Consider the following 26,353-nt stretch of genomic DNA (forward strand, 5'->3'; position numbering starts at 1 on the left):
TTTATTGTTCTTGTTTTCATTGGTTTTGTGTTCGTTCTTTTGATTAGTTTATTAATAAATTCACTTCAAATACTTTTGATCGGTTGTTGTAGTTTATTTAGTTCTTTAGTCTTTTTTGATTAAGTTTCCGTTATTGTTTCAGTTGTACGGTTTGTGTATTAAATTTAGTGCGTTTAGGGTTTGATTCGAGCCAGCGACCGTTCGAGAAAGCCCTCGAGATAAGAGTCGTGGATTTAGTCGGGCAAACTTTTAAATGAACCGGTGGTCTCTCGTTCGCGAGAGTGGCGCAAAAGCCACCGAGTTTTGTAGACCTCTCGAGCAAATTCGGCGAACGGTTACAGTATACAAGAAACCAATGATTTGATGCTGAACAATATAAATAATCGTGGCTTGAAAGCTGTATGGACTATTGCTGACAAAATTCATTGGACGTGTTTTGATGGCGTGAAATATCTAACGATTTTTTAAATAAAACTGAATCTATTCAAAAGTTTTTTATTTGTGATCATAGAATTACATCTATAGTTCCATAATCTATGTGGTTTTTAGTGTTTTATCCATGAAAACTATCTTATTTTAGGCTTATTATGAGGAGTTAGCCTTATGACTGTTAATTTCCGACTACTGTGAGGGAAAACTGCTAATAATTCCAAAAATAATCCAGGTTTCGATATGAATTAAGTTGGGCCACTTGAATTGGGGAATTGTAGATCCAAAAAAACGATCCCAGGAAATATTTTTTCATAAAAAAATAGTTTGAGTAAAATTATGTTTAGAATATAGCGTGAATGGACAATAAGGCTATAAGTTTATTATGGTCTTGTGAACCATATTTGTCAAAAGTTTAATGTCTTTATTTTATTTTATTTTATTTTATTTTATTGATGCACAAGGGGGTCATAGGGCCAAGTCTCCAATGCAAGTCCGAGAACTTGCATTGTCCATAATACACCTTTGAATTTGGGAGTAGGCATAGCAACCTCTTTAGCTCTGCGGCTTTTAAGTTTTGCGTGGCCTTAAGGATTGGGAAAGGTGGGAAATCGATGTGGTGTATTGAGCTGTAAGGGAATGTGTTGTTAGTTAAATGCTCAACGTAATTTACCTTTGGGTCGCTTGTTTGGGGTAAGCGTTTTGAACATACATACTGGTTTTGCTGAGTTGCTCTTTCCTATTTTCGTTCGATCGTGTTGTTTTTTTGTGGTAGGTAGTTGTGATTAAATTTTGGTTATGTTCTTGGAATGCTGCTTCGTCCTCATCGCCATATCCATCGAAATACGATAAGCCTATGTCATTTGCTGTCTGCGGTTTCTAGCAAATCGTCTTCGTAGTCCAACTTCACTATCTCCTGCTACAATCGCTTCGTCGCTTTCTTAAATTCGGCTGTCATTACCAATGTCCTTCCAATTCCAACGAACATCCGTCCATATCCACCTCTTGTCTACCGCTGGATTTCCACGTGAAATAAGGTCTGTCAACTTTTTCCCGGGATTTTGTAGATTAGTGCTTTATGCATGCTTCCTTTCCTGAGACTTCGGAGCACGTCTTAGACATGGCTGAGTACAAACAATGCTCATCTCCAGCGATATTTTTAACCAGAATGGTTCAACGGATGCAGATGCGAAGATCATCCCCGCTGACTAGCAGCGTTCATCAAACTTAGTTGAAGATGAAACTTAAAATATACGAACACGAAGAGCAACAAATAGACGAACGCGAATATTCTAAAAAAAAAAAGAATGATCTTCCATCCGATCTTCAAGTGATCCTCACAAGTAGCATCTTTCGTTCAGGCACTTTTGAATGTCCGTATGCAACTTGTTCTCACAAGAAATCTGCCTCGACCAAGTTGGCAGAACGCGCCCATACCCCTTTCTGAACCGAAGGGCAGGGTATTTGTCAAAAGTTTAATGTCGTAACTTATTTTGAGCATATGTTTGATGAGTATAATTTTGTTTCTTGTGGAAATATCAGCCCGTAAGCTGTAAAATTTGAAATATTGACCATTATTGGTTTGTGCAGAATAAAATGGCATGAATTTCACAATCAGGTCAAAATTTTATCTTGAGGAAATAAAAACTGATTTTTTCATATTTTTCCTACAAAATACAATAAATAAGCTTCATTTGCTTTTTACAACATTTTTTTCTAGATTAAACCGTTTTTGATCTGCAGCCGGTAGAAAGCGTACCGATTCTAAAGTGCGCAGGCTTTATTAAAAGAAAAAGTGTTGCATTATTAAATGCACTAAAACTGCTCGAAACAGTTTTTCCGAAAAATCAATGTATAAATATGTAATCGGAAGAAAACTTTTTTTTTTCGGGTATCACTCTAATCGTTTTTCTTTAAACAATTATATCTCTGAAACCATAAGAGATATGGTTTCTTTGGCAAAGTTGTTCAAAAATAAATGCTTCTAAACATTGTGGAACATTGCTCTATATGGAAACAATACAAAGTTGACATTTTGATCTTGAGAACCATTTCTACCATCCTAATTTCACATTATGGGAAAAAAATGTACATATGAAGAAACTTTCCCGAAGACAGCATATAGCTAAAACTATTAGTTAAGCCGTAAACATTTTTTTCGGTTAAATACGGGCCACGGACCGTTATGCACTGGCTCAAAGAATACTAAGCCTCGATGAGTGCACAGCGTGTTAAATTTGTTTTATCTTGGTTACTGTGGTGTGGATTTATGCAGCAAACTGGGGTCAAATCAGGAGGAAAAATCGTAGAAGACATTCGCAATACTGGAACCATCACTAGTAAGATTCCCATTGACGGTCAACTTGATGGCCAGAAGAAACATCGGTGGAAAATCTGTAAGATTTGTTACTAGAACTTCTGCTAAAAATCCAGAGCAGTTCTTGAAAGAACTTTTGTAAGAATTTCCAGAGGAAGTATCGGAAAACAATACCTGGAGGATTCTCCTGTTGAACTATCGAATAATAATATCGAAAAATTTAACGAATAAACTTCAGGAGGAATTCTTGGAAGAAGTTTCGAAGGAATCCTTCTGAAAACTTTTATAAGAACTCCCACAGGATCTTTCCCAAGAAATTTTAAAGGAATTTTCGTAAGAATGCCCGAAAGAATTTCTCAGCAAACCAAGGTTGCAACCATTCATTAGCAAAAATTTACATTCATTTGCTATTATCTCAGTTCAGAAGCATGCTATCGAAAAACAATGTATGGATGAATTTAACCTTGTAGTTTTATCTGAAAGTTTGCCGAATAACATTGGGGTCGCACACGCATTCCAAAATCGTGAGCGAGCTGTGAAGGCAACTTTCCACAGCGTGAATGAAATTTACATTCACCGCGTGGAGAGTTGCCTTCACAGCTTGCTCACGACTTTGGTATACGTTTGCGACCCCAATGTTATTCGGCAAACTTTCAGATAAAACTACAAGGTTAAATTCATCCATACATTATTTTTCGATAGCATGCTTCTGAACTGATATAATAGCAAATGAATGTAAATCTTTGCAAATGAATGGTCGCAACCTTGCAGCAAACTTCCGGAAGAATTCCCAAAAAAAACTGCTGAAGGAACTACCTGAAAAATATTTGACGAAATTTGGAGTAACTTTGAAAACCAGCGGGAATAATTTACTCGTAAAATTCAAAACAAAACTTCGGTAGATAGGGGTATTCCGGGAACTTTCTTGAAAACTTCAAGAAGAAGTCCCAGACGTTCTTACACCACAAGTTTCCAATAAAAATCCTGTAAAATTACACAGCGAAACATTTTTTTTATCTCAAAAGCGAACTTATGTGTCTCTGACACATTTTGGGTCGCTGAATCCGAATTCTGGCTCAGATTTACTCCAGCGCATCACAATTTTGAGCTATACCTCCATTTATAGGGCAAAATGTGTGATTTTGGGCTTTTTTGACTGAAAGCCATGAAGCATGAAAATATGTTTTTAAAACAATCAAAGTGTTAATTGATCAATTAACCCTCTAATACCTAAATTTTTGATTTTGATCTAAATATCATTTTTCGTCATCTAAAATCGATTCAAACATGTTTTGGAAGATGATTCTTTTTAAATCTCGATTTCGTGAATTTCAGTTTTTGATTTTTCTAATTTTTATTTTTGAACATCCCCAAAGTTTGATATTTTTCCTGGAAGCCTATTTGGGGTATGGATTTTTTTAGATGAAAACATTTCGAGATGTTATGATTATTGTTAAAATATTTTTATTTTAAATTTTTTTCTTAGAAAATTTTATTTTCCGTGTAACTTTAAGGAAAATAATTTTAAAGTGTATTCGATTCCCTTAAACCATAAAACTAGGATGGAATGATTTGGGAAAAATTAAAAATATGTTATTTGTAGCGATTCAATACAAAATAAACAATGACTTCTAGAAGGTGACTAAAACATCAATTTTTCAATGATTTTTTAAAAATGTAAATATGCTTTAAAATACACCAAAAACCATTTTGAGATATACAAAACAGTTCTAAATATCAGCCAAAAATATAAAAATTCTGATTTTCCACGAAACAAAAATTACAAAAATGCTCAAACTATACCCCGTCTAAAGGCGGAGTTGGATATTAGAGGGTTAACATCTAAATTTACGATGTATGCCAAATATTTCGTTTTAACAAATCAAATTTGATAATTGTTAGCATTGCTGATTTGACATTTTTTATTGAAAATTGAGGTATAGCTCAGAATTGTGATATGCAAATCTGTGCCCTGATTCGGATTCAGCAACCCAAAGCTTGTCAGAGACACATAAGTTTCCCAGTGAAACTCCTAGAGGAACTCCTGGTAGAAACTTGCTGTGGAATTCATAGAGGAAATCCCAGTGATACTCCTATAAGAATTCCCAGTGAAATTCGTAGAATTATCTCTGAAAATTCCCGAGAGAACTTCTGGAGCCAATCTCACAATGAAACTCCTAGAGAAATTCTCAGTGACACTCCTAGGAAAAAATAAACTCCCAGTGAAAATCCTAGAGGAATTTTCAGTGAAACTTCTTGAGCAAATCCCGGTAGAAATCCTAGAGCAGTTGCCAATGGAACTCGTACAGGTAAACTTCTTAGAGCAATTACCAATGGTACTCCTAAAGCAATTCCCGGTGGAACTCCTAGAGGAGAAAATACCGGTGAAACTCCTAGAGGAACTCTCAGTAGAACTTCTTCTAGGAAAAACTCCCAGTAAAGCTCTTAAAGGAATTCCCAATAGAACGCCTAGAGCAATTTCCGGTGAAACTCCTGGTAGAAATCCTAGAGCACTTACCAATGAAACTCTTAAAGAAACTTCCGGTGGAACTCCTTCGTGATGTGATTTTGTATTGTGCATTTATAATGTTCTATTTATTTTTCGTAATGAAAAATACAATATCGCATTTATATGGTTCCATTATTATTTGTTCGTGGGGCATGAATAGTTCTATTAATTTTATTTGTAACAAGAGCGCCCAACGTGGAACTCGAACCCACGACCCTGAGTCTCATGCTCTACCAACTGAGCTAGCCGGACTAGTTCCTAGTGGAACTCCCTGTGGAACTCTTGGAGGAATTCCCGGTAGAAATTTTAGAGCAATGCCAGTGGAACTCCTAGAGGAATTCTCAATGAAACGCCCAGTGGAATTTCTAGAGGAATTCCCATTGGAACTCCTAGAGCAATTTCCGGTAGAACTCCTCCTAGAGCAACTCCTAATGGAACTCCTAGAGCGATTCCCGGTGGAACTCCTAGAGAAATTTTCAGAAGATCAACTACCAATGCAACTCCTAAATGAATTCCCAATGGAACTCTTTGATCAATTCCTAGTGGAATTCCTAGAAGAAATCTTAGTCAATCTTCTTAAAAAGAAACTCCCAATGAAGCTCCTAGAGTAATTTCCGATGAAACTTCTAGAGGAAATCGTAGTGGAACTCCGGGAAGCATTTCAGGTGGAACACACAATGGAATTCCCGGTGGAGTTGTTAGAGCGATGCACTCCCAGAAGAAAATCCCAGTGGAACATCTGGAAGAATCCCCCAATCGGAATTCCTGGAGGATTTCACAACAATGCTCTTCATGGAACTTCCACAGCGGGCTGCAGAATGGGCGGGAAAGAAATCTTGAATTTGATGTAATACTAAATAAATGAGAATGAAATGAAATAAAATGAGAAGTAGACAATTAGTATAACAAGCATTATTCTTAAATTGTCATGATCAAGTTTTCATTCTGCTTAAAACGCCATAAGCCTTATAAAACTTAAATTCACCAGCCCAGCCCAGATTTTGCGCAAACGATGGTTTCGCCTGCTTGCCAATGCCCACGTAAACAGGTAGGTGGCGCTAACTGCTCAATCGTGAATCGACCCAGAAAAATCCAAACCGGTCAGCCAAGCAATCAAGCAACCAACATCGCCGGCCAGCCCGCAGTCGTCTTCGATTGCCAAGGTCAGTGCCAAGCAGTGCCAAATGGAAACGATTCGATGTAAAATGCGGAACCACGCAGAGTTTCATGTTCGCCGAAAGAAAAACAAAACTGCTTTTCGATCATATTTTCGCTGTTTACCACGATGTGCGCGATGGGGCGTTTTTCGTGATTGGTAATTGGCATACTGGCCAATCGCGCCCCCCCGGCAGTAAGACGACGCGAGGAAAACTCGGCCAATGGGTATGGGAAACTGTAACTCGAATGTATGCTCGAACAGAGATCAGTAGTGCTATCAAGTCAAAACGTCTTCCTTTAGAAGATCCCGAGCAGAGGAGAATAGGAAACTGATAACAACAGAATCACATAGCCTGTTCTTATATCATAATTTGTTATTGTTAACTTATCAAAATATATCTTTTAAATAACATGTTTTGTTGGGCAATCTTATTTTGTTATGTTCAAGTTATTAGAATATATCCACAAGATAACATTTCAATAATATATTTTGTTGTATTCTACTATCGAGAATGTACAAATTGTGATGACCAATAACACAACAATAACAAGTTCACAAATTTCTTGTTATTAAGTTGTAATTAATCAAACAAAACATGTTATTAAATTAGTCTTGCAGGAACATATTCTTGTTATGATATTTGTTATTTTGCCGCTTATGATAGATAACTTTATAACATAATATGTTATGCTAATAGCATAACAATTACTGATTCCATTATTATGTTATTAAGCCAAAATAACATATTTTATTATGCTGTTGATATTTTCTTCTGTTCGGGATAGGCGAGAAACATAGCTATTTTCCAAATGAATCAGCTTGGGGCTGAAAATCTCGTTAATAAAGACAAACAAATGGAAAAGTATTCATCCTTCAGTATCTACGGTTTTGATTCAAGTGCTCAGCTTGAAAAAAAAACAAGCTAACGTGCTGTGTTTTTGAAATAAAACTGAAGGTTGTGAGAAACAAATTCTCCACCACATTTGAACAAAGGTAAACAACAAACATTGAAAAATATCATTGCACAAACTTGGGCCTATTGGTATGACGAATCTATTCTTTATGGTTCGAGCACTATAAACAGTAAACACACGTGGTAGTTCGTTGAGAAAGAAAACGGAAAAATGTTTTCGTTGTGTTGATTAGTTGATTACTTTTATGTAGGAGGATGGAGTTCCCTCGCGTGACATTCTGCTATATCATGAACAGTTTAATGGGACATATTGTTAGGCAATAAGCAATGGGCAATTATTCTGTAGATTTGTGTCTTTTGAGTCTACAATTATCACCAACAAACATTAAGTCTCAGCGGTTCTCATTCAAATCACAGTTCCACGATCTCACGAAACCATTATCTTAGCACAAACTACAAATGGTTCCACCAAAGGTTACCACCAACTAGCTCGAGATGGAAGTTTGCACAAATGTCGCAACGCGGTGCATTACTTGGCTGCTTTTAGAGGTAGTAGAGGTACTTGTTCTTGAGAGCCGACTCTGCAGCTGGCTGGCGACTTGTTGAAGGTCGTTGAAACTTGCGCGCAGCTTGACGGCTGGCTGGCTGAAGAGATCCGTAGAACCACAACCATTCCATCGGATAAATAATGACGAGGCTGGCTGCTGGCTGCAGGCTGATTCAGCGAAAAACCGGAGGGCTCCTACGAGCATAACTGTACTTTTGTGCTCTCTCGCGCGCGCAGTAAGTTTTAAAATGCAAGTGCAATGAAGTGGAGGCTAATTGAAGCGAAGTGGTGCAGCAGCTCTTGGTCGTATCGCGCGCAGTCATCCATTGCAGCAGCCACGCGTAGACGAGATCTTGACGACGCGAGAGTGGACAAAATGGGAATTGTTCGGTTTCAATTGGCATGCAAGTAATGTGCTGCGGCTGCGACTGGTTGATTGCGAGTAGAAATAAGTGTGCGCCGGAATCCGGATCACACGGTTCCAATCGGGTGTTGGAGCGTTACCGTTAGACTGTATTTTTGTCCACATTCGGATTCCAACTTATCCCGCAGAATGCGACGGGTGCGGAACTAATTGGTGACAATATGGCTAATTACTTTGAATTTATCATGCCCCACAGTCAGTCGCCGGCTCTCGGTTGCCCGAGAAAGAGGGAAACGGATCGGCATGGCGATGATGGAATTGAATACGGAGACACTTTTAATTGATGCAATTAAGTTTGGGACCAGCCAGCGGGGTACTGAATCTGAGTTACACTCTAATATGCCGGAATCGAGTTTCCGAGACAATATTTTTTTAGAACATACAACTCTTTATTACAAAGGGGAAAGAATCGACAAGTACACGAAGCAGTATTTCAATAGAGCTTGCTGACGTTTATTCACCTTTCTCTTTCAAACATGCAGGCGGAATAGGATTTGTTGTCATCAAGAAAGGTTTCCCGATGAAAACAAATCCTATCCCGCCTGCATGCTTGAAAGAGAGAGGTGAATAAACGTCAGCAAGCTCTATGTTCAAATAGTACGAGGGATGGTCACGGTCAGCTCCTTCAATTCCAATTTAACCCTTTGGAGCCGGAGGGGTCATATAAGACCCCAACATAGAAACGGCTGTATAAATTCACCCATTCGATAAAACAGAATACTGTCCTCGGCAAAGATGTTGCAAATTGAGTCCTCTATTAAGGAAAAATGGGAATATTTGTATTTGGGACTTCATTGATAACCTAGAACATCCTGAACACCATGAAATTTGGAAAAACAAAATAATTGACATACCAGTTGTTCTAAAAGCTGAACTCGGATGTGAGTTTCGTTTATATGTATTCAATAAGCCTTCGTCAAGAATATCAAAAGGAATTTAATATTTTGGGATGCTCTAGGTGTTCCAAACTGTCCTATAGTGAAGTCCTTCAAATCTACAAGAATAATTTTATGTATTTCCGCCACAATTAATAGCATTGCATAAACTGGGATCCGTGAAGCTCTTAACATCTACAATGTCATTTATAGACTCTATAGGAATATTCCAGGTCAGCCAAACTACCTTGGAGTTCAGGACTTCAGGTCTACACTCGTTACAGTAGCCATATCTGTTATACTGAGTAACGCTGCATAATCAACCGCAGTTACTGGAGCAATCTGAAGTCTATTAGCTTATTATAAACCTTTGGGACATCTAGGGTCGCCAAAACTGTTCTATAATAAAGTCCTTCAAATCTACAAGAATAACTTTGTGTTTTCACCATATATAATAGTATTGTATAATCTGCTAGGGTCCACGAAGCTCTTGAAATCTCAAATATCATTCAGAAACACTACAAGGATATTCCAGGTCAGCCAAACTATATTGGAGTTCAGGACTTCAGGTCTAAACTCGTAACAACAACCATATCTGTTATACTGAGTAACGTTGCATATTTATCCGTGTTTACTGGACCAATTTGAAGTCTACTTTTTTATTATAAACCTTTGGGACATTCAGGTTCGTTCAAATTGTTCTATTATGGAGTGCTGCAAATCTACAAGAATAACTTTATGTGTTTTCGCCATACATAATACTATTTAGAGATACTTCAGGGATTTTCCAGGTCAGCCAAACTACCTTGGAGTTCAGGACTTTAGGTTTACACTCGTAACAGCAAGCCCGTGCATCGGGGGGGGGGGGGGGTGGTTGTTGGTTGTTACACCCCGCATATAACCGACGCTCTATGTACTAGGCGCCCCTCCACCTTTTGCCGAAATTGGGAAATACCCCTCCCTTGGCGCCACTTCACGGGCACGGGCGTGCGTAACAGTATCCATGTCTATTATTCTGAGTACTAGTACTGATACTAATCTGCTGAGATCCACGAAGCTTTTGAAATCTCGAATGTCATTTAGAGACACTACAGGGATATTCTAGGTCAGCCAAACTTCCTTGGAGTTCAGGACTTCAGGTCTACACTCGTAACTGTTTCCATATCTGTTATACTGAATAACGCTGCATAATCAACCGCAGTTACTGGAGCAATCTGAAGTCTCCTTTTTTATAATAAACCTTTGGGACATTCACGGGCATTCAAACTGTTCTAAAATGAAGCCCTTTAAATCTACAAGAAAAACTTTATGTGTTTTCACCATAAATAATAGCACAGCATAATCTGCTGAGATCCGTAAAGCTCTTGAAATCTCAAATGTCATTAAGAGACACTATGGGAATGTTCCAGGTCAGCCAAACTATCTATGAGCTCAGAACTTCAGGTCTAGACTCCTAACATCAGCTATATCTGACATACTGAGTAATGTTTCATAATCAATAGCGGTGGCTGGACCAACCTGAAGTCTACTATATATTTTTATGAACGTTTGGGACATTGAGGGCCGTCCAAACTATCCTGAAGTTTAGCTGTTGATAGTAACAGTTTTTAGTCTAACAATGAACTTTAGACTGTAATATGTAATCCCCCTGGCATATCATGAGTCATTTCAATATAGTTTCGAGATATTCCAGATCAACATCACTACTCCGGAGGCCATAGCTTCAGGTCTACACTTGTGATAATAGCTTTTGCAACTACGGTAAGGTGTTACATAATCCACTGTACTTACCAAAGCAGTTGGAGGAACAATACGTGTTGTTATATATTTTTGGGATATTATGGGCTGCTTACTGTTATGAAGCTTAGTTGATAAAAACAACCACTGTAACTTTCAGAAGACTTGCTGGACATGGTAGATTACAAATCGTTGCTATCAATGAAGGAAGTTACCGTTACACTCGTAGACTTTAGGATCTAAACTCAAGAACAGTTTGGATGACCTAGGATATCCTGACTGATCTGATATTGTCTATTTACCTTTCAAAAGACTTACTGGACATGATAGATTACAAACCGCAGCTTTGTATAATGAATGCTGTTACCGTTACACCCGTAGACTTTAGGATCTAAACTTAAGAACAGTTTGGATGACCTAGGATGTCCAGAAAAAATATTCCGCATAATATTCTACCGTTTTTATACTATTGAATACCAAAACTCCAGAATAACGCTTGAAAAAATTCCGGCTTCAAAGGGTTAAATAACAGCTACAGTCTGACTTTTCAAGTAAAAACCACAAGCTTTTGATCAATCCTCATACTCACCACAAATGAATTAAATTTTCTAACTTGTATGACATAGAACAACTACTCATAGAATAATCTAACAAAGAATCTCTTTCCAGTAGTACTATCTTATCTGAACCTCCGGCCCGGCAAGCTCAATATTTGCTCATCAGAGATTTGCAAAGCCAACATTGTGCATATAGTAGTTGTCCGACAGCGCCAACAGTAGCTTATAGAGGGGCGGCGGCACATCACCCATCATCATTGTTTTCCATTTTTACGGTTGGACAAGCCACAGACGCACATACAAAGTACACACACACAACCGGTAATAATGCAAAAAGGCAACTAGCCGCATCATCATCATCACCTCCATCGTAGCCAGCCAGTAGTGATGGTTGGTGGTAGTCACCCAACCAGAAAAAAATCGTACACTATGTTTGATGAACTGTTGGTAGAAAGGAAGAACCTTGACTGGTTGGTGATGATGAGTAGATGATAATGGTAAAATATGAGGGATCGTACAAAAATTTGAAGCCTGGGTTGAATGTCTGATATTTAATCAACATTAGACAGCGAGTTGCTCACCGTACCAGTGGGATCTAATAAACGAGCAACTAATCATCTTCTCCTTGGCGTAACATCCTCACTGGGACAAAGCCTGCTTCTCAGCATCAGTTGTATGAGCACTTCTACAGTTTTGCATTTGTGAGTCGTGTGGCATGCAAGTCAAAAAAAAATCTTATAAAGAATACGGAAAGTTTCTAAACCGACCGGGAATCGAAACCGCCTCCCGTGCGTTTATCGCTGCGGTTGTATGGGCCTGAGCAACTAATACAGATCAATGTAACAAAAATAATCTAAGTATAGCTTGACTATATATTATATCTCTCTCTCTCTTTCCTTGGCGTAACGTCCTCATTGGGACAAAGCCTGCTTCTCAGATAAGTGTTCTATGAGCACTTCCACAGTTATTAACTAAGAGCTTCCTCTGCCAATGACCATTTTGCATGCGTATATCGTGTGGCAGGCACGAAGATACTCTATGCCCAAGGAAGTCAAGGAAATTTCCTTTACGAAAAGATCCTGGACCGACCGGGAATCGAACCCGTCATCTTCAGCATGACTATTTATTATCTAAATTGAATCAGACTTACAAAGTAAAAGTTTAAGATCGACATTCAGTTGGCATAGAAGAGAACACAAATGTTTTCTAGCTACGTAGAAACGAAGCAAACAAAGAAAACACCAAGCGCATCATTTGCAAGAAATGGGGGAAACTGTGAAATGTGCTTTCATACCCCCAAATATCCTTGCGAGTGAGCACACGTTCCGTTCGATACAGGAGACAAAGAGATGCTTTGTTGATTTTGGCTTGCTAGGGGAGCAGCTGACCTTGTGTTTGAGCGTTTGGAGGGATGTTTCCATCGGTGGGAAATCTTTCTGCGCAGTAAAGCTCTCAACTGCCAAGGAAACCAAACAAGGTCATGGATGATTTTATTAACGATACATTTTTTTCGTATCTAAAATGATTAATTTCACACTATTTTACCAGAAGTTCTGTATTTAGGGGGATTAGGGGCATAATGGACACCCGGGCACGGAAAGCTTCCCATAAATCCCATCCAACTTCCAACTCCAGATAACTATGAAGTGGGCCAAGTGCTTGGACATATTCTGAGTACATATCTAATCAACATTTCCTCCCCATCCCCGCTGATCGTAAGGACCTGAGCAGGTGTCGAACAAAGAGGTCGTTCAATGAAAAGTCTGTCAAGCCCCAAGGCAGCTTTTCTGGCGCATTAAACGTCTCTATCGACAGCCACCCCAGGATGTGTACGGTCGGCTATGCTATGCTATGCTATGCTATGCTATTAGGGGCATAATGGACATCCGGGGCGAAATGGACACCCCTGTTTTTTACCGAAACCGTTGAATTTTATGTAGAACTTTTAATGCATAAGCGTAAAGGAATAAGTCATGGTTCTATTTTTCAAAACTATCATTTATGTTTCTCCAAAATAACCGAAATATCATTGAAATTGAAATATGTTTTTCATATGGTGAAATTCTTATAATTTCGTAGCAGCATCAAATAAGGTATTACGAGTGTTTAAGTGTATCCAACATAAAAACAAGTGAATTGTTACCTCATCTACATGTATACGAAGATTTAGCAATGGATGAAGTATTTTATTTTTGATCAGAATTTACTTAAAATAGCAATTTTAATTTTGTAATCGATTCGGGGCGAAATGAACACTGGCCATTACGAATGGATGTGCGCACATTGCATACTGTTAGGCGTTTTAGAGAGTTTGGAAAAAATCAATCCGATTATTTTAGCCTAACGTTTATTTAATTAACTTTGATGTTATGTAAACTCGTCTACGATGGAGTACTATATCTGTGGTATTGATCTCCGTAGGCAAATTACTTAACTGGTCGATGTAACCAAAGAATTAGCATAAAATATGCAGGGGTGTCCATTTCGCCCCGTACCTTTCCTGCCAACACTGAAAAACACACGGTTTACAATTCATTATTTCTTTACAACAAAGACATTCTACCTGCTGTAAATGATTGAAAGACGTAGGAAACAAGTTGAAGTTGTAAGACAACTGATAATATGTTTAGTTTTACTCTGTTATACAGGCCTAACGTACTCATTTGCTTAGGGTGTCCATTATGCCCCTAATACCCCTACATTTACATTGCAAATTTGTATAACTTCATAATTCAATCTCTCATAATTTTATAATACACAATAAGGCTTTGTTTGTGCAAAAAGTTGTTCATCCAGCACACTTAATTTAGAATACCGTGTTCGGTATGTTTTTGACGAAAATAGAACAGCTGAATGCAGTTATAATGCATTGTTTACCTTTTGCACCTTTTTGACAGTTGATGTACTGAGCCTCAGTAAAATCGATTACCGATGCTACCGAAATAGTTCAGCTGTTCTAATTCGTCAAAAAAAAGTGCTGAAGGATTGAGTGTGAGCAGAAGCTTTATTTTTGCTGAACATTGAGTTTTAAAGGAACGAAGTGGTTAACAAATAAAGTATAAAAATACAATTTGAAAGATTTGTAAAAAAAACTTTCAGCACATGTTTTAGTTGGTGATACAAAATCGAACTTTTTCATTGCATTAAGGCACCCCGGGGCAAGTGAGACCTATAGCTATATTTGTTTTTATTTTATAGTTTTAAGGCAAACATTCTTCATAGAAAACATAGGTATCACACCAACGGATACTTTGAATTCAAAAATTGTAATTGTTCTCACCATAAAGAGTCCATACATGTTATTGTTGATCATATGTAATTTTCAATTCACTAAGTGAGATTAACATACTCTACTACTTTCGTCGTTTAAAAATAAAATAACAAATAAAGTAAAACTTTTTCGGTTTCAGGATAATTTTTGGAGTGCTTGCAAATTATTTTAAGCGAAAAAGCTGTAATTTATTTTCATTTTTTACCTTTAGTTAACTGCTCTAACTTGTCCCAGTGCATTTCAGCATCTGGGGCAAGTGAGACCTATGAGAGTAAACAAACACAACTCATAGTTTGATCTCGCTTTCTTCAGCCTAAGTCGAAATTTACACAAAAGTGAAGTAAAAATCGGCGTCTTAAGTAAACAATCGTTGAATTACACTTAATTACTTCTATTCTGATGATGAAGCTATTGTTTAAAATGGTGAAGTCTTGGATAGAACCGAAATCATCTATTTATCATACTTTTTCAAACTCTATTATTTTTTTCGTTTTTTGCTGCATAATGAGTTTTTCTGAATATTAAGGAACCGGTCATAGAGTATGAAAAGAAATGGAAAACGACTTATTCAAAGTTCACGATTTAAAAATCTTTCTTTAATGATCGTAAAATTATGTTAGGGTAAACATAACATCTGTAAATCTTGAAAAATCTTTTGGCGAGTTTCATCAACTACGTAATATGAAAAGCAAGTTTGGAAATCTTTCGGCATTTAACCATAGGGCGCTTTTTGTATAAATAAAATCAATTTGTTTTGCAAGAGGTGCTAGAGTATAATCATTTTTTTCAGTGATTCGTTATTATATGTGTTACGTAATTTATGCACGATACCACAAAACTTTTCCAACATAAATCGCTAAACATAGTTATTCGCATAATATATCTATAATTTATGCTACATTACATATATGCAGCAACTTTATTAAGCCATTTGTACAAAAATTCCGAATAGGTCCCACTTGCCCCGTGATACGGTGTAAATGAAGATCTGCTCCACTTTTCATCATATGCATAATATACAGAATCTAAAAATTTTGAAACAGTTTTAATGCCCGGTAATAAGAAGAAATATACCAACAATGTCTTTCAGAACCATTGGAATTATAAAATTATTTATGTTTAGAATTTTTTGGCTTGACAAAAGCAAACTAGCATTTTTTTAAGTCCCACTTGCCCCGGGGTACCTTATCTGAAAGTATACTAGTTAAACAATACACATCGAAATTGCATAAAAATTGGAGCACTGGAACCAAAGTTGCAGCCCATTGTAGTGTCCTTCATAAGGACAAGGCAAAGCGCGAAACTTCAAACGCGAATATCTCGAAATGGTGTTTTTAAAAAGTGCCGCTGCGGTGATCACGATATTACAAAACCTTCCTAGCTGACTGATTTGCAAACTTTTTTTAAACTGTTTGTATTGCAAATCTCGAGTTACTGAACGGTTCACTTTTTATAATTTTTTTTTTTTTTTTTTTTTTTCATAGTGATTACGGCGGTAGCACACTGTGCTTATGTTCTAACACCGCACCCTTTCCCTACGTTTGCTTCTATGAGCCTCTATTTTTGTTTCAACACACAGAAGTACGTAGGCATATCGTGGCCCAAGTCGACACTGTTTTGGCCTGCGTTGAACAAAAATAGTTATAATAAAGGTTTCCCTTTTTTTCTTTTTGTCAATTGGTTTTTTGTAGTATGGTCCATGTATTTAGTTAGGTTCTTGTCAATTTGTCAGTTATTCAAAGTAGATTCCCAAGGTAATAGTCAATTAAGTCATTCTGATCTGTTCTATCATACCAGTTTTAGTCATTGCTTTATTGAAGTATAGTTTTATTGGAAATATGCTGAATGTCGTTATTAAAAAGAGACGTATGGAACTGTGTCCTGGTAGTTGTTGCGTCATGCACATACGTCATGTCTTAATAATGCCTAGGAGATTAACAAAAACACATGTGTTCGGTCAGTAGAAAGTCAAGGAAAATAGGTTTCTTTATTGTCAGTTGTTATGTAAGCCTTGCTTGAAGCACTTCCCGTGAGAACCCTGTCATCTGTACACCAACTAATCCGTATCTTCGTACTCAGCTAAATACCGTACTGTCAACCGTCGAAAAGCCTACGGGTAAATATTTAAAAAAAATGAATAATAATGCTGTCTAGCGCATTGTTTTCTATTGGCCACTATTTTAGTCTAGTCCCAACTGCAAGCTATTTTCCAATCTTAGCCTCAATTGTCTTCTAGATACTTCTAGATAGATTCATCGAATCAGTCGAACCCGTATGTTAAAATATAGTCGATTCTTTGTCAAATTGTTTTCTTGATTTATACTTCTCTGTGTTCATCTCTTGTGTCCTTAAATTGTCATCGGTGAAAAACCCACAGAAACATGTAACTGAACTCCTGATATTTTTCTGTTGGTGTCATAACACTATCTAAGAAAAGAACAAAAATACGCAAAGTTGGTCAGTTGATTATAATAAAACAAAAATTGCTTGTCAACTATTATGTATTCATCCCCCTACAAATACTATGAAAAATATTCAAATTCGTTCTATCCTATCGGTCCTACCTCGATAAACCATGTCATTTTCTCATGCGTGGCCTAGAAATGTCAACCTAGTCATACAAAAGTAAAGTTGTTCAGTTAATAAAAAGCAGTCAGCTTTTGTCCAAAATGTCACGTCGAACGCATTGATGTCAACAATGCGTTTAAATGTTCGCACGTTAGCTTCGAATCTATCAGCACAATTAAGTGCTGCAAATCTCCTTCCCACTATCAATTCGTCGGTTGATTTTAATTGCATTATTTAAAGAAAATATGACCAACTAACATGGTAAAAAATCGAAAAAGCGACTATGACATTAATGAATTACTAATCAAAATCAACCGAGAAACGTGGGAAATAGAGCCCAAACAACATTTTAAAGTCAGCTGGCTGTTAAAGGTTTCAAAACCTGTCACAAATCCTATAATACTTTTATTAGGATTTGTAACGATCATCAAAACCTTCTCAAATCCAACCGACTTGGAACTGTTGCTTGGGAATAGACTCTACTGAGCCCTGGCGGTTCCTCCGTGTTTATCGAGCATGTCTGATGCATATGATCAGCCATACTCCATCTGCAGCAGCCGGTTCGTGATGAACCGTTGGAGGCGCATTAAAGTGTTAAAAAGGTGATATGTTTCACTAAAGAACACTACATTACAATAATCAAAATGAAACTCCTTCACTTTAATACCGTCAACCCCTGCGAACTTGGCCAGGGGTTCACTTTTTATAAATCAACTAAAACAAAGACTTTTTCGTCAAAGTGTTTATTGTTCAAAGGCTTTTTAAATCGGTCAACCAATTATAAGATATCATTTTATTAACACAAATTCCTTTTCCTTAAGTAGACGTTAAACTAACATTCCTACCCTTTCCTAGCGATTGTAAGAACGTGGCCAGGTATACAATGTGATGCTTGTTTCGACCAACTCTTACACGCACGTAGAAAAAGACGTTAATCCCAAACGTTATTTTAGCAACACTACGTGTTAGATTTTTCAACATATGAGGCAGAGCATTGTATAGCCACCCACGATGTATACTGTAACGGTCAGAACATCCATGACACCGAAACCCCGTCGCAGATTCAACCCTGTACCAAGATTCTCTGTACTACGAGATACTTTCTCTGGAAGTTGTAATTTAAATTGTTAAATAAAGTTTAGTATTGTCCTAATTGTGGACTGATAAGCCTGTCACGATCGAATTCTGCTGTTGGGAAGTCAAACGCGATTTTGTCTCCACATTCGGCGTTTTTTTTTTCTCTGTGCATAACTTAATTATATTGAATTCCAGACCATACCTGTACAAAAAACCCAACTCCTTTCTATTTACGTGGGCGTCGGTGAGACGCCGGCGTCTTGATAAATAGATATCTTCTCTTCCTTACTATTCCTAGTTGCCATCTACATAACGTGTTTCTTATCATTTAAGAGAGCGATCAATGACGCTTAACTAAATGTCGAATTCGTTTATTCCCGACGGTGCACTGCACCGGTGTAGCAATTGACACCGGAAAAACGAACGGTTTCGGTGCAATTTGTTAACAGCTTATGATGGTATTAGTAAGAGCGCGTGAGAGCGTCAATGGAAACAATAAAGGATATCAAAAATAAACATAATCAAGATTATCATGATCTCCGTGATGAACAAAATTATTTTTATTTTTTTTAATGTTACTTGCTATATCCAATTTAACAATTTTAGAAGTTTTCAGTAATCCACCTGAACATGGTAAACTTGTAATAATAAATGTTACTTAAAAATTGTTATCCAATGTTTTAACACTCCTACATTATTTATCTTCTTCAAATTATCGTAATATCAGAACTTTTCAATTAAAAGCAACTTTTTAGAATTTAACAATTTCTGTTGCCCAATAAAAAAGGATGCTAACATACAATCGTAAACGATCTACGTGCACAATTTAAACACAAAAAATGTTAAAGCAGTTCAATAGAAAACGTTTAGCTACAACGTAAAAAGAAAAATAAATAAATGCTTTTTAGAACATAACTAGGGACAATGGAAATTCGCGGCAAAATTTCTTAAATTTCGCGGACTACTATTGTGAATTTCGCGGCAATTTCGCGGTCTCATATTTTTGACCGTTTTGTTGAAAAAAACTCCAAATTTGCATGTCATATGAATGATTTACTTTGTTTTGTGAGGCGTAATCATAAATTTACCCAAAAAAGCAACAAATTTGATAAAAAGTATAACGAAGCATACTGTCTAATATGTCATAAACTTGTAACTTACTTTATACTGTCTACAGTTATCAGTCAATTTATACTAAAATATTTATAATTGATCGAAATTTGCAGGGTATTTTTACAAATTTATCAAATTTCGCGGCAATTCGCGCAATTTCTCACATTTCGTGGTCATAGTCCAATTTCGCGGATTTCGCGGCCTCCGCGAAATCGCGAATTTCCATTGTCCCTAAACATAACGTTATTGAAACGCAACTCATATTAAAAACGCTTTAAGCATCATTTAGTGAAATTTGTTTGACTTTGAATGTAATTCAAAAATTCAATATTTGTTGTGAGAAAAAAAATAACATTTACGGTTTTTGAAACTGTTTGAACCTACAAAATGTTAGTTCAGTAATATTTCAGTCCAATTTGAATATATAGATTTTTATTCTATTCTGGGCTTATCAAAACATTATTGCGTAAATTTTTTCCATAATTAATAAATCGCCATGCGACAGAAAATTCCAATGATAAAAATCATTAAAAGTAATCCACATATTTGCGATAATCAAAAAACAAAATAGTAATGGGAAAAATATACACGTTGAATCAACTCTTTGAAATTTAATGTTACCGATAAACTTTGGAGATTCCTCAGAAGTTGATTGAAAGACGTGATAATCATCGATCAAGTTTAAATAATTTTTAAACGCACAGATTTGCCGTTAAATGAATATTCAAGAAAACTTTTTACCTAATGCCGAAGAGAAAATCATCATTCATACCAAAACAAAACCACGATACAAGTTCAGCGATATGCATGTATTGGTAGAACTAGTTTTGTACCTGCTACACCGCGCTCAAACTGGGTGTAGCATTTTCTTGCACCGGTGCCAATCGGGTGTCAAAACAGAACAGTACCTGCGAATAAACGAACGGTTTCGGTGCAAGTTTGCTACACCCGGTGGCAAAGCGGTGCAGGCGGTGCAAATAAACGAATTCGACATAATAAGGTGAGCAGTATAAACGCCTGTTCCCCATCCTTGAAGCAAAAAGGCTCATGGAATGACAAAATCTCACACCAACACATATACATGGTCAACTCTAATACACTTACACAATATGAATCTTGTCGCATCAACTCTTTCCAAATATCCTACTCCTTGACATGTCATTTTTACTTCAACCTATGATTACATAACTGTTCCTTCCAAAATAGCATTCCATAAGTAATTAGAATAGAAGTATTAATGTGTGCAATCTACGAATTACTCCGTTACAACGCAACGCAATAACCATTCGTTCTATATTTCAAATGTGTGATTTTGAGATAGCTTAAATGTTTGTGTTTTCTGATTCAGTTCTATCCAACAGTAAAAATAGTGAGGGAAGATCAATATGGAAAACCATAAGAATTTTCAAGTGAGATTTACAAAGGCATTGGCTCAAATTCTTGGTGAGACTTCTGTTGAAATTCCTGTTTGCAGATCCTCAAAGGGAGGTTTTTAAGTTTTTTCGTCTTCATTTCAAAACTTGTTTGAAATCTTATAATTATAATCGGCAGAAAAGCAGATCATGGAAAAAATGTAGAGATTTCCTGGTGGTATTATTAGGACATTTTTTGAAAGTTTTTTGTACATATTTGTAGTGGAGTTTTCGAACAACCATAAGAAACTTCCTTAAAAACCTGTCAACTGGCTCCTGAAAAAAAATCAATGAAAATTGGTAGCCGAATTAGAAAAGGGATTTTTTACCGTAAAGATTTATATTTCAAAATAAAACACAGTATTCAGTTATTTCTGGCAAAACTGGAACTGAACTTCTGAAGGATCAATGGCAGTTTTTTTTAATAAATTCTGACATTCTTGAGGTGGTTCCTGTCTGAACACTAAAATTGTTTTGACAAAATTTTAGTAGAATTTCTTGGAAATATGTCTGTTACAATTTTTAGAAAAACTGCATTGGATTTTTAAGCAAAATGTCTGGAGATTAAAGAGAGACAACTCTGGAGAAAGCTACAGGGACTTTTTTCAGTCATAGAGAAATCTTCGATTGGATGGAAAAAAAATCTATTGACATATCTTATAGCTTACTGAGTACATGTTTTCACAGGATAATGAACAGAAACTTTGCATTTTTCACAAGTTTTTGACGAAATTCTCAGAAAATTTCTGCAATTATTTCTGAAAGAGATTTTTAAGAACAAATACAAATTTTTAGGGAAATTTTAAGAGAATAACCTAAAAGTTATCAGTGGCGTTTTTTAAATAATACAAAAAGATAAAATTTAGAACATCTTGGTAGAACATCTTGGTAGAATGCTACTCCAGTATCGCCAGACCAGCTAAACTCACTCAAAGAACCAATGAGGTTATCTGTCGGGGAATAGCAGCCATCTTCAGTGTGCGAGCGTTGGTGATCTTCTATTTTTAGGCGATAATGGCGCCTGCCACGTCAGATTACAGGTCAATGTGAGGAAGGGGAAGGAATTGATGATTGCAATCGTTTGTATCCACATCAGACCAAATCTACCTCTGCGTCTGCACAAATTCTTGCGGATGTCGGAGTGTTGGTAGGATATGGTTGGCAGAGAGTGCACACATTGGTGCGTCGATGCCAGGCGTAAGGTGATAGGTTAGTATCAATGAGAGTCTATTAAAGGTGGGGAAGAGAATACCACAGACAAACAGACATACCACTCAAATCGCAATCGTCGCACGATTTAACGGTCATTTTGAAAATTCAGTGTGGTTCGGACTGTGTTCGCATGTGTCATGGTGGCGCTGCTGTTTCTACATAACGTTTCACTTTTGAAGAGAAATGAACGCGAGGCCGGTCAATGTTTACATAAAATGACTCAATCATGAACTTTTATTCATCTTTCATGAATGGGTTACGCCACGGGGGAGTCGTCACCTGCTAAATTATTACTTTGAGCCGAGGGATAGTACACCTGCAAACGAATGCTTCGGATTGTGCATTAAAGAGGGTGCTAGTAAGATGCCAAACGATGTTTTTGAAACTATTTTTTTCTAAGTAATATGTCTGTTTGTCTGTGAGAATACTTCGTGTGCGTAAGATCCGTGTCTGGTGCCAAACATGTCACTACTACAAGCAAAGCGAGCTCCCATAAGAACGCGTGTCAAATAGTGACGTCACTATTTGTGTTTACATTTTTCTTTGCTTACTAATACATAGCCATCTCTTCTTCTTCCTCACCTGTAATATACTCTCATTGGGTTAGTATATGGATTAATCGCAAAAGGTTTCGTAAAATAAAATTTTGAAAATTCCTTGACTTAAATAATGGTTTAACCGATGTTTGCGTGACGTTAATAAAAATTACAATTACAATTAGGCAATTAGAAACAAGTTTTATGGCATACATACGGGTCGTCCAAATGGACAAAAAGATGCCCCTTATCTTCAAAAGTTAAAAAAATAATTGTACATATATACCTAATTGTATTTTAATGCTTGTTTCAATGTTCAACTGCTTACCCTATTCTCTAAAATAAAAGCTCTCATTTTTGAGTAGCGCCCATGCCGCACAGGGACTGTGTTGGAAACACACATTTTTTTGAATTGCTCGTACGCTCACATTTTTGCAAAATATCAATATTTTTCGGTATTTGAAGGTGGTTTATAAACCCAGTGAGGTTGCCATGTCGAAATTATTGCAAAATATATGCTCATGTAAGCGTACGAGCAATTTCAAAAAAATGTGTGTTTCCAACACAGTCATGTGCGGCATGGATGTTTACTAAAAATGTGCAGGCCGAACACATTTTTGAGCGTAGCCGTTTTTGCGTGTATGACCATGGTATGCATAGGAAAAGCATGAAAATGAACACCCACAACTCGCCGTTAATCGGTTCACGAGTGTGCGTGAGCTTAAAAGTGACAGCCGCTTCGCTAGTACCTACAAGCAGAACATCAACAAACAACATTGCACAAACGAACGACAGTGTTTGTGAGTCGGTGAAGAAGTTAGCCGCTCGCTATATCTGCGCTATATCCTCCCGTTCCATCTTTCATTCTTCTTGCACCTTGCTTTATGTTGTTTATGCTTCCATAATGTTTGTGATATCGTGTGCAAACCCACTCACCTTTTATGCTGCACTGACTGCTGTCTCTGCCAGCCTTCAGACAATCGCTCCTTCACGCAAACCGACGGGAATGAACGCAACGCAATCCTTTTCCTTTTGCTCCTGTTCTCTCCACACACATTCGTTATTTTCCACCACTTACGAAACGACCAAATTCATCCTTTTTGGTATCCGATGAAGAAGATAAAGGAGGGCAGATTTTTTTTTTGCTTTTTCAATTAAACAAAGATCTATAACTTTTCTTTTAAAATTATTTCATCGACGAACTCTATGAATGAAATTCGGCTTGATTCCGAGAGCATACGCACTTTTCCATACAGAAACTGCCTTTAGATTGATTTTGTTACGTTTTCATGCGTGAAACATGACGATAACACTCCTTCACTGTCCCGCCCCTCGACAAAGTACACTGACGAATCAATTCCTCTATTTCAAATTTTCAGACAAAAAAAACTTTCGAATAACCCACATTCACTCGAGTAAAAACTTTGCCACTGCTCCCAGCATTTTTCGCCGTCAATACATCTTCTTGCTTATTATTTCGCACTTTTCAACCACCCCACTTTTGATTGACCAATCCTCCACAAGAACTAGCCCCCGCACCAATCCATCAGAAAAATAGGCAAATCCAACGCTGGCTCTCCCTCCCTCACTCGTCCACAACCCGCACGCAAAACTAGAAAATAATTATTGTTTTTGATTGAGCAGCACCAGCAGCAAGAGGAATAGAGGCCAATCACACAGAGCAAAAAAGAACCAAAAAAAAAACACACAAGTCTGGCTTCTACATGTAAGGTCCTCCACGGACCGTCCGAATGGGGAACCGTTTCGCGACCGAACGCAACTTCGCCGTGCGACGAACCACACCGAGCAAAAGACACTCCAAGACTGACTTGACTGACTGAAAAGTGAAAACAGAGAACGCAACGCCGCAGACGAAAACGAAGCAAAAGTCGTTAATAACGCGCTTGAATGAATGCGATTGAATGAATGATGCAAGATGCAACACAAACACACACAACCGAAACGAAACGGGTAACGAAGGGGACTGTCAGAAAAGTTTGACATTCACGGTGGTACAGAACGCAAGGAACGAAATGGAAAATGGTTCCGTTACAGTGAAGGCTATATAAAGAGTGTCTATCCGGTTGGAATCAATTCCAACACATTGAATCAAAATAAAAAATTGCTATTTTCTTGGTCCACAAGTGTCGCAACTGTTTCGCATCTATGACTAGGGCGCTGTGTTGCTGACAACAACGGGAAGGATGCGCACTACTTTTGACATGATTAAAAAACGTCGCAAGTAGGGTCGCGTCGCGACTTGATTGTGCGAAGTTCGGGTTGGTGGCGGCCCGACAATATTGCGCGTTTCGCCGTAGATTCTCGCGCAAATATGTGTATAATCGCTCATAGACCGTCGCCAGTACATCAAATCATGTTCGTGTCTTCTGCAATAAGTGCGGAAATTACCCAAAGATTAACCGCGCAGAACATATTCAAGCGATTAAATGCAACTGCGCACATCTTTTAGCGTTTTCAAGTAGCTTTGCGCGATAATTTTTCTTGCAACGGATAATATTGTCTTCGCGGTTGAAACCCGTGATAAAAAAATATCATAAATACCGTCTACCCTCATTGGTTAAACAGCATCTAATCTAAACACTTTTTAATTTGACCTCCGCTAATCTGCACATCGTTCAAACTAAAAATGGTTCAAGCGTCATTCTGCTCATGGAACGGGGTGAAACGGAACGCAGAATCAAAACAAAATAACAAAAAGGGTTACGTTTTTCGATGACCAAAGGGTTTTCACGGCTGTTCGAGCCCTATGAAGTTGATCATCAATAGTCCTGTTCAACGACGCAGGTTGAACTTGCTCGAAGTTGCTGCATCCCGCTCTTACCCGTTTGATGACAAATGGGTAAGAGCAAGATTCAGCAAGTTCAACCTGCGTCGTTGAACAGGACTAATATTAACTTCTTTTCTCGATCAGCCTAGATACAGTACCTAGACCACAGACAAACAGACATACCACTCAAATCGCAATCGTCGCACGATTTAACGGTCATTTTGAAAATTCAGTGTGGTTCGGACTGTGTTCGCATGTGTCATGGTGGCGCTGCTGTTTCTACATAACGTTTCACTTTTGAAGAGAAATGAACGCGAGGCCGGTCAATGTTTACATAAAATGACTCAATCATGAACTTTTATTCACCATTTTATTCGTCACCTGCTAAATTATTACTTTGAGCCGAGGGATAGTACACCTGCAAACGAATGCTTCGGATTGTGCATTAAAGAGGGTGCTAGTAAGATGCCAAACGATGTTTTTGAAACTAATTTTTTCTAAGTAATATGTCTGTTTGTCTGTGCCTAGACCTTCGGTCGGTGCAAACGGTTTACTGAAAGTCCGGTAAGTGCATCAAATTTGCAGTTATCGCACCGCAAAATGTCAAAAAAAAAAAATGGTGCGCCATGTTAGCCCAAATGAACAGTCGGATGAAGTTCACGTTCATTTAACGTCAGTTGATGGTTTATTGACAATGTCAGGCGTTGCAGTTATCGGAATTTCGTTCGCTAAGTGAAACGTAAACATGTTGCAGTTATCGAACGTCTACTGTAGAACGAACTGGGGATATATGGGGTGATACACAAATTATGTCACGCAAAAATCGACCTTTTTCAAACCCCCCCCCTCCTCATTTTTTTTTTTGTAAGGGTCGTCACGTTCTGCAAAACCCCCCCTCCCCCCTAAAAG

General features: G+C 37.6%; 1 protein-coding gene across 3 annotated transcripts in view; it reads right to left on the reverse strand.

The window, feature by feature from the left end:
• The window catches only part of LOC109409765 (prominin-like protein), a 176,830-nt gene extending 152,342 nt beyond the window's left edge, over positions 1 to 24,488 (reverse strand). For 2 of the 3 annotated variants that reach the window (XM_062854541.1, XM_062854539.1), the window contains exon 1: positions 23,593 to 24,488. The gene's annotated coding sequence lies outside the window, so the exon portion shown is untranslated. The remainder of the gene's footprint in view (positions 1 to 23,592) is intronic. The other variant, XM_062854540.1, reaches the window with a different exon arrangement.
• Between the last annotated feature and the right edge of the window lie 1,865 nt (positions 24,489 to 26,353).

The sequence above is a fragment of the Aedes albopictus genome, chromosome 2 (genome assembly GCF_035046485.1).
Source record: "Aedes albopictus strain Foshan chromosome 2, AalbF5, whole genome shotgun sequence".
Lineage (NCBI taxonomy): Eukaryota > Metazoa > Arthropoda > Insecta > Diptera > Culicidae > Aedes > Aedes albopictus.